Raw genomic sequence first — 18,339 nt, 5'->3', positions numbered from 1 at the left:
CCATCTTAACACAGCTTGCATTGTCTAGGACTCATTCTGTCAGCACGAGAATGAATTTTTGCATCTCCCCTGGCCACTACAATCATCAGATCTCAATATTATTGAGCCTTTTTCATCTACTTTTGGAGAGAAAGGTGCTCAATCTTTATCCACATCCAGCATCTTTCCTGAACTTGCCACTATTTTGCAGCAAGAATGATATTAAATTCCCTTGAAAACCTTACAGGACCCATATGTATCCATTCCGTGATGACTGGATGCTGGTTTGAATGTCAACAGTTTTCCTACACCGTATTAGGCATCGTCATGCATTGTGTTTTTAATATTTCCACATTTTTGTCCAGTCCCCGTACTTTCACTTTCTTGACTATCAGCTGAGTTTTAATACCTTAGTCTTAAAGCACCAGGGCCTCCTCTTCTACTGTGATACCTGATTTGTCAGGGAGAGACGATCGTGCACTTCAGTCTCCATCATTCTGGGAGTGTCTGTGCCTTCTAAGCACTGCCTCATATGATGGAGTATTGTTGCCATACACTTCCACCAATTCACTATGAATTACTGTGGTAGTATTCCCCTTCAATGCAGAAAACAAATTACCACATGATATTCCACTTTGTCAGTGGGCTGCACCATTTTGTTTTGGCAGCTATAGCTTTGTGCTATGGTACTGAGTGGGGGAATTACAATGTGTACCATGTCTAAAGACAAATATCTGCAAACAAATAAAAAATTAATTACATAACTTTTTTGACATGATAATAAAAACTTTATGAGTATTCCTCACACATCTTGTCAAAACCTCTTCTGCTAAACAGAGGAATTCTTGCTAAAGCTGCTGCTGCTAAGTATCCTATAGAAAAGCAGTGGCTCTGTAGCATAAGAAGTACACAAACTAGACTCCTGGTGAATGAAAATATATGATGTGGTCTGATAAGTGTAGTTCTTAACACTGTTTAGTGCTGCAGGATTTGTCGAACTATAGCGAATACTAGCAAAAGTCTAAAATGAAGGTTGTTTTGTTCCAATCTTAAAGTATGGTGGAAATTATTCAATGGTTTGAGCAGTCATATTGTTGTGTTTTGTGGATCCTATTAGCATTATGGATGAAAACACTAGATGAAAACACTGTTGAAAAACATGCCAAAGTGTCAGATGGTAAGCTGTTTAACTCTGCAAGCATACACTGGCCAAAACATCATTTTGTCAAACATTTTCTTGTCAGAGTTAGAGATAAGAGAAGATTTGTAACAGGAGTAGGTTGCAAGCAAGAGAAAATGGCCTGCTTTCATGTGAGGTAAATCTAAAATGCTATAACAGCTGAAAATGTGAAAATTTTCTGGAGTCACTCAAACTTTAAAAAACCGCCAGGGAAAAGACAAAAGCACCACTGCAAGCTACTTTTGTAAAGCTTACTAACAACAAACTATGACTAGCACTAGTCTACTCACACGGACAATCACAGGAATTACTTCTAGATCTCATGTTCAGCTTCTGGCATTGCCAGGGTGCACTCAACCCCCTAACGTCAACTGAGAAGCTGCTTAAGTGAGAAGTAGTGGCCCAAGATCTACAAAGCTGACAATGACCAGGAGAGCATTGTGCCGGCCCACACACTCTGTACCACCTCTGAATGGTGACATTCTTAGAGGGTAGCATGGTGACTGGTCAGCACTGAATAGTCCATCAGGGACAGAACATGGAGCTGGCAAATGTATAAGCACACAATACAAATTATTAGTCACTCCCTTAAAGGAACAGACTGGTTGCTGTGGAGTGCTGTAGATGGTATAAAACTGGTACTAACAGGGCATGCAACCATCCACCAAAGATGCAGAGCAGTGAAGTGGTATGAAATCAGCACTGTGAAAGATGCGAACATAGAGACATGGCAGAGACACAGAATGGGGCATCATATATGGACATGCTATGTTCACACTGCAACTGTGATTATGGACTTGGAGTATCAGCGTGAACTGTTCAGTGTGTCTACAAGGAACGATGTATCACCACAACCATGTAACACAGTATGAGAACAGTGGCCATAAAAAAAATCCCAACAGGTAGGAACCAGACATGAAAGTCACACTTGTCAATTACAACTGGTTTCAATCCTGCTGCTGTCAGTGGATGCAGGTTCATCTCAACCAGTTCCTAAGCAAGCACTGCAAAGTGAACTGCACACACATGTTTTGAATCAGGTGCCTTGCAGAAGACCATCTTTCACCATGGTACATAGAACTGCACATCTTCCGTAGGCCAAACCACACAGGAATTATACGGTAGCTGACTGGAGACGTGGTGAGGTCTATGGAGTATTGATTTTACCTCTTTCCAAACAATGCATGAAATCAAGTATGCAATGAGACATTTAACACGCAGTGTGTGGAGGATAGTTCAGTCTGGAGACCGTTCTGCGATGTTTTGGGTGGTGTTTCTAGGCACTCTCATTTAGGACACTATTAACATGAATGAGGATGTTTAATTCAATATAACTGGTGACCAAGGCTTGCCCTATCTTCTATATCTTCATGATAACTATGCTGTGGACACTCCTGTTTCTCAAGATAACTACAGCCATATTCATGGGGTTGCACACATAGCTTTCTGGATTAATAAACATTCAGGTGCACTATCACACCTCAACTGGTCTGCTAAATCATCCAAACTGAATCCCTCAGAAAATTTCTGGGACTGTCTGGAACACTGCGTGAAACACAGGAATCAATATCCTCACAATCTGGTAGCTCTGTGGAACCTAATCATTAGTGAGTGATTCATCTGGATGTAGCACTCTTGAAGAAACTTGTGAACTCTCTTTGTTGCTGAACTGAGACCATTATTATGGCTAAAGATCATGTTACATGGTATTAGCTTGATGTCTCCTAAGATGACAAATTTGTTGTCTGCTGTACTTATACAATTATATCAGGAGAAAAGCGACTACTTTGAGAAGGACAGCCACTGCTTCTCCAATTACACAACTCAGCTTCTGTTTCTGTCTACAACTTCACACTAAACACTTATGTAATGTTCAGAGACTACTAAAGCTGTCTATGTACTGGAAAAATTAAAATCCTATTTAATAGGAACATTAGTGGCAAGTGGAATTTTCATCCCTAAGTCCAAATATTCTGAGGGGTTATAGAAGGTGTATACTGCATGGCAGTAGTCCCACACAGATATGCTTTTATTCATCTATTATATGGGTTGTATACTCTATTCAGACAGCCAAACAAATGGGTACTGGTGCATTATTTATTCATACCAGGCAAGTCGACTGACATGTTCGAGAAAGTGACTGAACCACAATGCCCCCATGATGCTGCAGCCCCAGCATTCGCTGGACAGCCACTTCTATAATCAGCCTGTCATTCATAGGCTGAGGTCCAGATGACACCTTTGTGATATGGAATCATGCTGAAGGGGAACTGAGTGATTTTTTGGTGCACATAAACAGTTTCGAGCCAAAGATACAATTCACCATGGAGAAAGAGAGTAATGGACAACTAAATTTGGAATCATGCTGAAGAGGAACTGAGTGATTTTTTGGTGCACATAAACAGTTTCAAGCCAAAGATACAATTCACCATGGAGAAAGAGAGTAATGAACAACTAAATTTTTTGGGTGTATTGGTTACTAAACGGGCAGATGGGACTTTGGGGCACAAGGTATATAGGAAAGACACACACACCGATCGTTACCTACATAAGGATTCGAATCATCATCCTAGGCAGAAGAGAGGAGTCATAAAAACTTTAGTGGACAGGGCTAATAACATCTGTGAGCTAATTTATTTGCAAGATGAATTAAGCCATTTGTGAATGGCTTTCAAGAGAAATGGGTACACTGACAACGAAATAGATCGAGCACTCCACTCTAGAAGAAAAGTGTCTAAAAATACACGACAACAACAACCGTCGGCTGGAAAAGTTTTTCTTCCATTTATTCATAACATCACAGACCATATTGGAAACGTTTTGGCCAAGTTTCAAGTGGAGACAATCTTTCGACCTACCAAGAAACTTAGTGAAAGTTTAAGATCGATGAAAGACGTACAACAACCCTTGGCTACTCCAGGTGTATATAGAATTCCGTGTACTTGTGGCATGGTTTATATTGGAACTACTAAAAGGAGTGTTAATACCCACCTAACGGAACACAAAAGGTACTGTAGATTGGGACAAATTGACAAATGAGCTGTAGCGGAACACGTTTTCAAAGACAGTGATCACGAAATAAAATTTAGTGAGACAAACGTGATAGCTTGGACCTCACATTATTATACCCGCATGTATAGAGAAGCTATAGAGATCTACAAGCACAAAAATAATTTTAATGAAAAAGAAGAAGGATTAAAACTAGACAAGATATGGCGGTTGACTCTGTAGGCTACCAACGAAGTGACTATCGATTACCTATAATTGAGAGAGATGGCACTAGCCAGAGATAGTTTTAAAGTCGAAAGCACGTCATGAGTGGTGGCACCATCTAAGCGCTCTATATAAGTGGGAGCTTCAGAAGATGTTGCCCACAGTAGGCAACGAAACGTCAGGAAGGAGAAGCAGTTTTATATATGGACCACAGCAATTCAGTCCGGAAGTTTTAATTAATGAAGACGCCGGCCGTGAAAGCTTACATGTTATGATTAGCACTGTCAAGCCTCTGCTATATTTCTGAACTTTTTGCTCTTACTGTCAAAACAGACAGATTTTTGCTGTCAATAAACTTGTTGGGACTTATCACTGTTGTCCCTATGAGGGATACTTCAGTCTTGCCTTCACTCAATTTTTTGTGGTTTGTCGCTTCCACCAGTTGACTCTCACACCATGTCAGAACTGTTGTTGATAGTATTTTTTTCCTTGCTGAAATGTTTTCAACAACCAGTCAGGCCACAAGTCAATAATCCACAAGGAAGTAACTGAAAAGTTTGTGAGACACTTGGTTCTTACGGAACTAATTCTCTGAATGCTAGCTGAAAATTTTGGGATTTAATGTATGTAAAATGTATACAAAAATACAAACACTTTTAATAGAATGTTGCTTTGGACAAGGGGGTGCCCATGACACCTACCTGCCGCCCCCCCCCCCCTGCCCCCCCTCCCCCCTCTTTGATCTGTGTCTCGATGCCAGAGGCTAGACAGTTCCAATACAATTAACATGCCATATCACAGAACAATTTTCCTTCCTACGTAAATGAGGAACACAGTGAAGCCTCGCTATATACAGGTGAATCACCTAAAACCTGCACTGCAAATAATGTGGAAATGGAAAATGCTACTGTAATGTGGTTTTCACAGAGAGGTTTGGTAGTCAGGGGTTCATATTGTTAGCCAATAAGCAGACTGTAATAACATTTAGAAAGTGTATTTTTGTGCAAACATGAAGTTTCTGAAATGGAACAATGCCTAGTGACATTAACAAAAGTAGGGTGAATTGGAATGTAAATGGTGTTTGCTGTGGGATTCTAGTGTAAGTCATTTACAAGATATTTTATTTGTAAAAGTTTCCACACTGACACTTGTTTGTGCCATTTAACCTGCATAGTTGCTATGTATGATGTTTTATGTTCCCTTACAGTTTGCTTGTGTGCTCCTTGAGTGCATTGCAAATTGCTAGTCAGTTAATGTGTGACAGTCGAAGCAAAGGGTCACGAGTGGACGATGGGCTTTACCAATGCAGAAAAAGCCAACTTGCTCAAGGCGTATGGAGAGTGTAGGAAGAATGCAGCTTATTCTTGTACGATGTATGTGGCACGATATCCCAATAGATGTAAACCATCTCAACACTTATTTGTCAACCTCTTCAACTAGTTATGTGAAAGTGCTAGTGTAACACAATGTAACTGAGGGAAACAAGCAATGACAGAAGAGGGGCAAATTAATATTCTTCCTGTTGTTGCAGTGATCCACATGTTAGTCCTGCACAGCTGCACGAGGAAGTGGCATGTGTCAGACAAGTGATCTACACATTCTCCATTCACATAGGTTCCATACCTACCACATCTCTCTCCATCAAGAGCTGGATGGAAACAAATATAATAATTGTGTTAACTCCTGTACATGGGCTTTATGACAGGATACTCCAGACGTATCTTTTTGAGTGATGAAGCCACATTTACCAGTCATGGCCTGGTAAACCATCAAAACATGCACTATTGGTCTGTTAGCAATCCCCACTGGGGAACTTCAGCATCAATGGAGTGTAAACATGTGAGTGGTATAGTGAACCACCAGGTCATGGACCCATTTTTCATAAATGGAACACTGAACGTGCACAAGTATCACAGCCTCCTAACAGGCCATCTTCCATGGGTGCTAGAAGATGTTCCACTGCAGACTAGTAGGAACCTTTAGTACCAACATGACGACTGTTGAGCCCATAGCGCACAAAGTACAACAGCATATCTTCTTAAACTGTTTTTAAATAATGGACTGAACACAGAGGACCTATACTTTGGCTGGCCATTCCTTGGATCTGACGCCTGTACAATCTTTTCTGTGGGGCAAACTGAAAGATGCTGTCCACAAGGGCATACTAACTACACACGATGACATGCAACAACAGATTACTGCAGCCTGCTCGGACATCTCTGCTGAAATGCTTCCACGTGTGCAGCACTTGTTCCATACCAGACTGGAAACATGAATTGCTGCTAGCAGTGGTCATTTTGAACACAACATATGATGGTCGATTATCTCATTGCTGGTCAGAAATAACATAACCAGCACATGCACTTGTGTTATTCTTTTGTGTGTTCTACCACAGGTATTGTACAAGTGTCAGTGTGGGAACTTTTCAAAATATAATATCTCGTAAACAACTCGCACTCGACTCCTGCAACAAACACCACTGACATCCCAATTTACCCTACTTTTAGTCTGTTAATGTCAATAGGCATTGTTCCATTTCAAAAAGAGTATGTTTGCACAAAAAATACACTCTCTCAGTATTGTTATAATCTGTTTATTGGCTGACAGCGGGAGCCCATGACTACCAATCCATCTGTGAAAACCACACATCAATAGCACTTTCCATTTCCACAATATTTGCTACGCAAGTTTTAGGTGATTCATCCTGCATATAAAATCAAGTTGTCTCCTCACATCCGTCTGTATGTGCAGGCTTATATCACGAACTGCAGTTGGGATTTTGATCTGGTTTCCACTAACAGATACACTGATTCATGAGGAAGGTTTTTGTGTATAATTTATAATATTTCATTCAATTTGTCTGAATTATTATGAATTATAGTTAAAAATAATATCTGTGCTACCTAGCAAACAGCTGTCGTAGCTCAAGAGAGCATCAGTATCTTTAGACAGCAGAAACTGTAACAAAATTCACTTGCGGTGTGGATGTTTTGCACAGCATTATATTGATGACAGAATGTTCTGAATGGTAAACAGTGAGGAAGGAAAGAGATTGGCTGATTCCTGGAAAGGCAAAGAAGACTGTGTCTGTTGTACATATTTTAAAACGGCATTATTGAAGACAGAAAACGTCAGTAGCAGTGGACAAGAAAAGTCTGGTTGCACCATTTCTTGAGGAAAGATTCTTTTAGATTATTTTCGTTTAGCCTTTGAATTATATTTTTTGTAACATTATGTTTTACAGGATTTTTATTTGTACATATTTACTAATCATAATCACGTAATTTTAAAAAATTACAACAATAAATAAAAAATTATAGCTGTGGATCCTGTCGCCATGGAAGAATTTTTGGGAATAATTGGGTGCCTGAAGACGAACAGTTCATTTTTTATTATGGATAAAAGTGGCGGTACCAAGCAGGAGTAGCTCTGACCCCTTTTTTCCCCTATCATTCACCTCTCAGTAATATGCAGAATCGATTCACACAAAACGTGGCTTGGATTCCATGATAAACTGTACCTCCCCCTTCCCAGTTGGATAACTTGCAAGTCGCATATCTCCCAAGTCACCCCGTTGACATGAATCCCCAAAACCTTATTTTGTAAATCGATTTTTCAATATCGTTTTTGGTTGGTCATGTGTAAACACCTAAGAATCGATTTTGAAATCCGCTTCTAGTTGCCGGTTTCTAGCAAGTCCGCTTCAGACGTTAACATGTAAACGTGACAACGAAAAATAGTTTCCGAAATTCGGCTTTCGCCATTCGGAAGAAGTGACGCATTTACCGGTAAACGTAGTGAGTGACGTCCAATTGATTGCAGTCGTTTCAGAACAACTGCATAGCGAAAAAACATGGTATGGGATGCAGATTTACTTAGTTTAGAAAATTTCGCAGCAGCACAACAGACGACTTCTGCTTTCCTTGAATCAAACACAGATGCCAGTACGATTCTCTTCATGGTGGGCAAAGGATATTGTTTAGATACTTTCAAACTATACGGAAGACTAGTAAACGAATCTCTATTGGTGAGAAAGAGATTTAGGCCTTTCAAACATCATAAACATATGGGCACTATCGTACTGAATGGGATTTAGAAATTGCTTGTGGATGAAGACACAAGTTTTCGATATACTTTTACAGATAGTTGTGGGACGGCGTTTCGAAATATGACGACGATTTCACACTCCCGATTCCTGGTTCCCTCATTACCAGTCGTAATTCGCATTCTTAATTCATTGCAAATTCTTCGAACAACGGGCAATGAGTTACTCAACTTTGAAGAATCGTAATATGTATGACCATAACGAAAGAGAACCGCCTCATATCAGGTTGCGATATGAGACTTACAATTGGAAATAATCAAATATTTTATCAGTAGTTTCTCTGCAATCGTTTGAGAACATCTGCATTGCAAAAACATCTGAATCCAAAAATTTGGTGTTTTATTTTTTATGCTTCAAGTAAAACATTTTCCGAAGAAACACTTCAGCAACTTTGCTTCGTTTGCATACAATAGCCTATGTCCTTTCAGCAGCGCACCAGATGACTTATCGTTCAGCTTTCTGCTTTCACAGAAACGAACCTAGATGTGGATAGTGTTCACGATTCTCTGCGTGCCACGGCAAGAAGTCAGCCGTAAAGAGCTCACGATCAACAATTGCGGCAATGAGTCTCAACAATGCATCACAAGTTTCACAAGATGTGCGCTGTTAAAATGAGCTGAACATGTAGGCCCTGCGTGTTTTTTGTTATTTTTTTCTTTTATTTGTGCCTCCTCAGTTAGCCTCCGATACCTACATACTGACGCAAATACACTCACGATTTGTATACGATATTTACAAACACATTACTTACATCACGATGTGCTCCCATCTTGCCACGAGACGTCACTTCAAATGCCAATTCAATATGGAAGACGTAAGTCATGTCTGTAGACAACTTTCCTGGTGCGTTCGCTGCTTACATTGCGTAAGTTTTATAAAGTGATGATGTTCAGTTATTTAACGTTGTTCTCTGAATTTTATTCGTGGCCCCCAAACAAAATACCCTACGCCAGACTGGCCGTAGATATTTAATGCAACCCCTGCGAAGCCGGGTCTTGTCATTAGTCATTGATGAAGTTCTTAAGGCTGCCACGAGATACTACAGTAACCCAGAAGACAATCCCTGTGAAGCGTTGGATTAAAATAACATAATTGATCAATGAATATGTGTATACTTGGGTATAGCAATGTATGTTGCAGAATCATGGAACATTGTAATTTAATGTGATGGTTGTGATTGGTTAACTACATCTTACCTTGGCATTTTAACTTCATTCATCATAAACGATGTTTCTGGAAAGCCTTCAGCTGTCATTCACGATTTAAATAATAAAGCACTGCACCAGATTTATTATTTCGTTATTTAGGTACATTATTTAAACCGTGGCATGCGTTAGTTTGAGGATTGGTATCGGGAACAAGGGTAACACATCTAATGGTTAACCAATTCGGATGAATTATTGATGTAGAGGAATGCCTGAACACTAGTTTCACCACCTAAATCGTCAATTTTGTCTGTCAAATTAATCATTCACGCTAAAGAAAGCAGAATTTAACGTACAGATTAATTTTAAATTTTATCGAAAGTCTCGACAGGCTTCGAGGATTTTAATACCCGATACTAACAAGGGAACCTCCCCATCGCACCCCCCTCAGATTTAGTTATAAGTTGGCACAGTCAATAGGCCTTGCAAAACTGAACACAGATCAATCAAGAAAACAGGAAGAAGTTGTGTGGAACTATGAAAAAAATAAGCAAAATATACAAACTGAGTAGTACATGCGCAACATAGGCAACATCAAGGATAATGTGAGCTCAGGAGTGCCGTGGTGCCGTGGGTAACGTGAGCAGCTGCGGAACAATTTTCATACAATTATCAAAGTTCAGGCACTCACTCATAATCAACTTCGCTCTCCAAAATTCCAGGACATGTTCAGATTTGCTTGGACATATGCAGGATTTGACGGTCTATACACGGAAAAATTTGGAAACGTTAAAAACATATGTTTTGACAGGGCACAGCGAAAACTGTGCGACCGTGAAACTGTTGCATTCATTTATTGCAGTTTATGTGACAAACTCTTATGTTTTCATCACTTTTTTGGGAGTGATTATCACATCCACAAGAAGACCTAAATCGGGCAAGGTAGAAGAATCTTTTTACCCATTCGCCAAGTGTACAAGTTAGGTGGGTCGACAACATATTCCTGTCATGTGACGCACATGCCGTCACCAGTGTCGTATAGAATATATCAGACGTGTTTTCCTGTGGGATGGTTGACCTATGACCTTGCGATCAAATGTTTTCGGTTCCCATTGGAGACGCCTTTCGTCTACTAAGCGCACGGTTTTGCGGTGCGGTCGCAAAACACAGACACTAAACTTATTGCAGTGAACAGAGACGTCAATGAACGAACGGACAGATCATAACTTTGCGAAAATAAAGAAAAACTTTTCACTCGAGGGAAGACTTGAACCAAGGACCTCTTGTTCCATAGCTGCTCACGCTAACCACGGGACCACGGCGCTCATGTGCTTGCATTATCCTTGATGTTGCCTATCTTCGCATGGGCTACTCAGTTTGTATTTTTTGCTTATTTTTTCATAGTTTCACACAACTTCTTCCCGTTTTCTCGATTGATCTGTGTTCAGTTTTTCAAGCCCTATCCACTGTGCCAACTTATAACTAAATCTGAGGGGGGTGCGATAGGGAGGTTCCCTTGTAAGACGGACAGATGTGTTTACATCACTTTGTACGAGGTGAGAGATTAACATCATCAGATGATAAAATAAATAATGGTGGTACCTATAAACAGCATTCTAGTTATAATTAATATTAAAGAATTACTGAATAAAACGGCAGCGAATAAAAGCTCTCACATTCCCTGGTTCTTTGTACATTTTTAATTGCATTGCTTATCAAAGGAACAATCAGCGGATCTGGATTCGTAGGTAAATGTTATAAGTCTTACGCGACCGATGATGCTTGCTGCTGCGCCAGCGGCCGAGGTTGGTTCTCGCCCGAACAGCAGGGCTGATTGCAGCTTCCTGCATTATTATCTCATTGAGCTGACAACACGGCGCCCCCCGCCCTATCTCACCGTACCAAGCTTGCAGGGCTGTTACGTTACCATGCTTGTTAGGATACGGCTGATGTCTGGAGCACGGAAATCTCTGTGACTTCCGGCAGTATGCATTGCTGCAACATGAATGACAAGAACTTTCGAGACAATGAGAAGATTTCCTTTCCAGTACGGTGTACAGAAGATCATTAAACAAAAAAAGAAAATACTTGGCCGATCCATCCCCAAAATTTAAAATGATAGCACATGGTAAAGAGAATAGCTGTAGTGCACGAAACTCACGCAGTAGCCTTACAGCTTAGGTATTACCCTACCAAAGTTCTATCATGGGAATAACAAAACTTCTCTCTTGCAGAATAAAACAAAAGTACCTACACTGATCAAGTATGATTAACTGCGACTCAAGAAAATAATCATGTTAAGAGTAACAGATAGGCCTACTTGTATTTAATTGTCGATTGCTGTTTTCTGTCCATTAAAAAATTCGAAGTGCCTTACAAATATTCTTCATTAAAATTTATGTATATTTCAGTTTTGGAGCTTGGTTAATTCTTCGCCTGCATTTTATTCTAATGAAAACTATTTTCCCATCACCTATGCCTACACTCTGCAAACCATTGCAAAGTGTAAGGCAGAGGGTATTTACGACTGCACCACAAAACGTATTACATTTCCTCCCCGTTTCATTTCCGAATGGAACGCGGGAGGTATGATTGCTTAAATGACTCTGTATGCATTGTAATTAGCCTAGTCTGGACTTAATGGTCCCTACGAGAGCGACAGATTGGTAGGTGCAGTATATTCATAAGAATCCGTACTTAATCTTGGTTCTTGAACCTTTTTTAGTAGTTTGCTTTTCTCTTCGAGTGTCTGTCAGTTAATGTTTTATAGCATTTACGTTGTTTGTTTATTTTTGTGAGAAGCATCATTCGACGTATTTATTTATTTATTTGTGTGAGAAGCATCATAAAACGCACAGACAAACTCAGCGTAGGCTTATATGTACAGGGTGTTTCTAAATGAATATCCGGGTTTTAATGCTTTGTATCATCGATTACATTCAACTTACAATTATAAATAATACATCAAATGAAAGGGCAACTCATACACTTTTTCTTACAAGTGTTTAGTGCGAGTACCTTTCGTCACACGGTACACTTGGAGTCACAGGCGAGTTCTTCCCAAACCTTGATGAGTGTGTCTGGGCTAATTGTTGCAACAATTATACTTACAAAGTCAGGTAGATCAGCTAGCACCGGAGGCACATCACACGATCCTTTATAAACGATTTATTGCAGCAAAATAGCCATTATAGTTATACATTAGATTACAATCATTTGAGAGTGAATTACAAGGATGTATTGAGTGTCTGCATAATTCTTAGTTGTAGATTCCATTCAGTGCAGATATTATAACAGGTTATCATTTGAACCATTTATTGCATAGTCTCTAATTGATCTGGTCCTCTTGTTGCATATTTCTATGTGGTATCTCTCACAAGACTGTCCACATAGTGTACTCTTGCAAAGGTTTGACGGTTCGTGGTATGTTGTATTTGCACAAATTTCATGGTGGAATCCGTGTACTGCGAGTCTTGTAAGTACGTGTCTCATCTCAAAATTTGCTGCTGTCCAAGTGCGGTCGATCACGGATCCATAGAATTCTGTTGGTACTTCCTCTCTTTTCTTGAGTAGTGCTCTTAGTAGGTTCTCCGAAGCTGATGTGTTGGGAAGTAAGAACCTTGTCCTTAGATCCTCCATGAGGAAAGATTCTCGGGCGAGAAGGTAGACTAATCTTGATCTTGTGGTTTTTGCTACCCCTAATGCTCTTTTGATATAGGTTGCCTTTAACTCTTTCCAATGTTTCTAAGTTCTTTTCATTTAGGGGTATCCATATGATTTCTATCCCATAAGCCAGTATCGGTATTATTTTTGATTGGAAGAGTGCCATAGCTGTGTCTAGATTTAGTGTTCTGATGGAACGTATTTCGTTTATCGCTCTGATGGCCTGTGTAACTTTCTCTGTTGTGTGTTTAGTGAAGCACTTTGCGGACGGCTGGAGTGTTAGCCCTAGATATTTGTAATCTTTTGAGATAGATATTTGCTTTCCTTGTGGTGCAATTCTTATCGTTTTTGGGATTTGCTCGCCTGGTCTGAATACCATCATTTTCGTCTTGTCGGTGTTGATTACGAACTCGTGTTTTGTGCACCCTCCTTTATGAATCCCCAAAGGTAAAAGTCGCATGGCGTCAGACCGGGTAAACGTAGAGGTCATGCGAAGCAACCTCTATCCTCCCACACCTTAGGGCGAATCCAGCAGTCGGATACGCAATCGTTTCACCAATCGCCTATTGTGTTATCCCAGTGTGGCGACGCTCCATCTTGGTGCCAAATAAAGTTCAGCGGTCCACCTTTTTCCAGTTGAGGAAAGAGCCATGGTTCTAGAGCACCGAAATGAGACACACCAGTTACAGTTGCTTCACTGAAAAGGACGCCCTTAACTTTCCGCCCAGATATGGCACAAGAAACATTCAATTTAGGGTCTTTCGTTGATATTGAACCATCTCTTGGAGATCTGCTGACCCAAGGCGCGCGCGTTATATGTGTTCACATTTCCTATTAGGTGAAACGTCATTTCATCGCTGAAGATAACACAATGCAGAAAATCGTAATCGTCAAGAAGCAATATTTCGTTTGCAAAGTTGGCATGGAAATAGTATTATGTAGGCTTTAGAGTTTGTAACAACTTCAAACGACAAGAACGTAGTTGTAAGCATCCTCACAGATGTCACTAGAATTGCTGATTCACGACTAGCCTTCCGAACCGATCTCTCGGGGCTACGTGTGGAAAGTTCTCTCACTCGTTCACTTTGCTACTAGCGCTTTCCTACAGAATACGCAGGAAACAGTGCATGGGCACAGGTACGCCCTTTCATTTGAGTGAATTATAAATGGTACTTAGTAAGTTAAATGTAATAAATGTCACAAAGCGCTAACTCCCGGATATATTCATTTTGAAACACCCTGTATTTGTCATGAAACAAAACTCTTACATCCTTGGCCATTAAAATAGAAACATCAAGGAGGATAGTAAATAACAAAATTGTATCCACTGTGCATATACACTACAGTAGGAAGAATATACGATTAAATTCGAAGGTGACTTGAGTAAAGGCCTGCACAAGATGGGAAATTTGGTACACAGAGCTGTCATATCCGGCAGCATCGAGCGACATAGGGACTCATTTGTAATCGCTCTATAAAATTTAGAGACTTTTTGTCCAAGAAAGAAAAATTACAAAATAACAAATTAAAAAAGAAAAAGTTGCCGTACACCATAAATTTTAAACATTGTACACATTTGTCGTCATTGCATATGGAAAGTTGACAAATAAGCGCCTACATCAGGGACAAAACGAGGTTTCACAATAACCTGTAGATTGAAACTTTGTGAAACCACGAAATCATTCGAAGAAATAAAAATTTGCTTCTGGAAGCTAACTCTCTTTCTTAGTATAATGCGGAACATCTATTCCTCGCCTACATCTATCAGCATCCCTCTGCTTGCCAAGTACCCAATGGCCGACGGCCTTAGATAAAGGGAACAGACAATAAAATTCGAAAAATCCAAAAAAAGAAAATCGGAACTTGGAATTAAAAAGGAGCTTTTTCTTTTCAGACACTTCCAATGGAGAATAACTGGAAATAGAGCATCATTTCCAGTAATTTCCAAAAGAAAGACTCCATTTCACTGAGGCTGTTGGTGCCTTTAGTAGGAAGCATAGAATGATTACTGTCGCACATGGTATAGAGGCTAAAAGCTGCAAGATTCACGAATAACGTGGTAAATATTGTGTTTGAAAACAGTGACCACTCGGTGTGCAAAATTGTTAATAAAGGCGAAGTGTTACTACCCAATATGTAATTTTTGGTCGTCAGTCTAGAATTTTTTGCGTTCGTACTCTCAAGGTGAACGTAGGGACTTTTCGCAAGTCGTGTACGGACATGGTCCAAAATGAGTTGGCAACACTGCGTAGTAGTTAGCATTCTGGACTCACATTCGGGAGGATGACGGTTCAAAATACTGCCCTGCCCAACCAGTTTTAGGTTCGGAGCGATTTACCTAAATCGGTCGAGGTAAATCCGGGATGGTTCCTTTGACAAGGGCGCCGCTGATTTTCTTTCCCATCTTTTCGTAATCCGAGCTTATGTTCCGTCCTTAAGGACCTCGTCGTCGACGGGATGTTACACTGTCTTCCTTCCTTCCTGCCTTATTTCTAGCAACAATGACAACGGCTGTACTTGGGATTTGCATAAGGACGTTTGAATGGATGTGATGTCAACAGTAAATCGTCTGCTACCAAGGGCACCCATACCATAGATTTAGGGGGTCGGGGGTTGGCTAGACGAGGGGTTTGGAGTATTTTTAATATTTTGGAAGACGAATGGCGACTTGTAAGTAGCCATAAAAAGTTCCAGATCTTTTAAATAATTTTCTTTAAAGAAAAATGCCTGATTACACTATATTCTCTCTTTGCCCTGAGAGCATGGCGGAAGGGTGGGGGTGGAGGCGCCCCCCTCCCCTTGCCATCGCGTATGGGCGCACTAGTCAGCTACATAGTTCATGTGTGCAGTGAAAACTGATTCTCCTAGCCGCCTCTTAGCTAAAAACACGGTATTGATATAGATGCTCTTAGGAGTCTTACGACTGCCATTATGCCTCGGAATTAACCGTTATGTTGAGTGCTTCAATAAGTTATATTTTCACACACACGACATTTGATGATCCCGAGTTGCCGAATCACGCGCTGGAACGATCTCATCGCATTCCGGCAAATCTGAGTCGCGCGCTGCAACAATAAAACCCATCTACGTAAAGCTTTCGCGTCAACTGCGCCCCGCAAAATCTCTCGTGAACAACTGCGCCACGCCCACAATGGCAATTACTGACTTAAAGCGACAAAAGTGATCCTTAGTCCGACTGCCGTGAAATCCCCGCCCTTTTTGGCGCATAATGCAGTAATGTGATTCGCCCAACTTGAGAAGCAATTTAACTTGGCCCACGTCACCTATGACGAAACTAAATACAGTTACGTGGTGACTGCATTTAACATGCTACGGAAGTGCAAGACACCCAAGCTTCACCGCCCAGCATTGACAAATACGCTTGTATCAAGCATTTACTGTAACGCGCTCGTCTCAGGCAGGAGCTAAACGAGTTGAAACATAGCTCCGCATTGAAGAACTCTCCGACCGCACACCATCTAAACTACTTCGCCGTCTTCGCAAGCAGGCAAGCAATGCGGTTAACGACGATATTCTACGGAATATTTGGCAGCTGCGCTTATCTGTGTATGCACAGAAAATACAGTTTGCGCTGGTGACCTAAACACTCTCGCTCAAACTGCCGGCAGAATAGTCGAGATGCGTTCATCGACATTCGTCGCAACTTTCTACGCCGAAACACAGATTTCTCAGGGAGCAAGTAGCTGAATTGTTTAAAGACTCGCCCACATGCAATGATTTGTCAGCGCACATCACATCTGTGCAACAGATCTGACGTGTGTGCAAGCTAGTGTCCAGTGTGTGTGTGTATGATGTAATACTACACACAAGTGAAGGTCCCGTGCAAGATCATCTTTCGCTCAGTCTGTGACCTGCGTATGCTTTTTGGTTTCCTGGTATTTTATTATGTAGTTTTGTCCACTCACTTGAATGGCATTTTGTGTTACGGCTTGTTTTAAAGCCAATAAAGTGAGTTATGCTAACCCGCAACAGTAAGTGACTCCGACGTGATATACAATGTTCACAGGCGTTAAATTCGACTCACGTTTCCGCCCTGTACCATGTTGCGTCGCACAAAGTACAATCGCGTCGCGCGTCTTCCGGTATGGCTTGCGCAGTTGGATGGCCAATTTGTGCTAGCACAAGTCACCGCGCACCATACAAAATATAGTTATGTTGTTGCAGCGCTCAGCGAAGAAATGGCACTGAAAGTGCGGCAGGTTCTATCGTCACCGTCGAATATAGACCGACATCTGGCGATTAAGAACCCTCCTAATCACTCAACTTTCACAGTCAGATTGCGAAAAACTATTTCGTACCGAAGAGTGGGCCACCACACGCCACAGCAGCTGCTCCGCTGATTCCGTACGTTATCAAGCAACGCTGTAAGCGACGTCATTCTGCGAAGCATTTGGCTATTACGCCTACAGTCTGATACGCAAGAGATTTCCTACTGTGTACGCCGGCGATCTACATTTCTCTGAAAATTATTTCGAGCAGTTAGTTCATGAGCCCACGCGAATAGTAAACGTTTGTGAAAACACACTTGACCTCTTAGCAACAAATAATCCTGAGATAATAACGTGCATCAAAACGGATACAGGGATTAGTGAACACAGGGTTGTCGTAACGAGAATGAATATTGTAACCCCCAAATCCTCCAAAAATAAACGAAAATTATACCTGCTCAAAAAAGAAGATAAAAATTCACTTGATGCCTTCCTGAGAGAAAATCTCCACTCCTTCCAAATGAATGATTTAAGCGTAGATCAGATGTGGCTTGAATTCAAAGAAATAGTATCGGCAGCAATTGAGAGATTTATACCAAATAAATTAACAAAGAATGGAGCTGATCCTCCTTGGTACACAAAACGAGTCAGAACACTGTTGCAGAAACAACGAAACAAACATGCCTAATTTAAACAGACGCAAAATCCCGGAGACTGGCGATCTTTTACAGAAGCTCGATATTTATCGCGGACTTCAATGCGAGATGCTTATAACAGTTTCCACAACGAAACTTTGTTTCGAAACCTGGTTAAAATCTGGTCGTA

At 40.8% G+C, this 18,339-nt stretch overlaps 1 protein-coding gene across 5 annotated transcripts in view; it reads right to left on the bottom strand.

Moving 5' to 3' along the window:
* LOC124802738 (acetylcholine receptor subunit alpha-L1-like) overlaps positions 1-18,339 on the bottom strand; it is a 188,969-nt gene that overhangs the window by 101,773 nt on the left and 68,857 nt on the right. Inside the window, exon 1 of one of the 5 annotated variants that reach the window (XM_047263720.1) lies at positions 389-659. The exons of the other annotated variants lie outside the window; for them this stretch is intronic. The gene's annotated coding sequence lies outside the window, so the exon portion shown is untranslated. Of the gene's footprint in view, positions 1-388; positions 660-18,339 lie in introns of those variants that run through there. 5 annotated transcript variants of the gene reach the window in all.

Source organism: Schistocerca piceifrons, chromosome 6 (assembly GCF_021461385.2).
Source record: "Schistocerca piceifrons isolate TAMUIC-IGC-003096 chromosome 6, iqSchPice1.1, whole genome shotgun sequence".
Classification (NCBI taxonomy): Eukaryota; Metazoa; Arthropoda; class Insecta; order Orthoptera; family Acrididae; genus Schistocerca; species Schistocerca piceifrons.
This window is presented reverse-complemented; position numbering and strand designations above follow the sequence as displayed.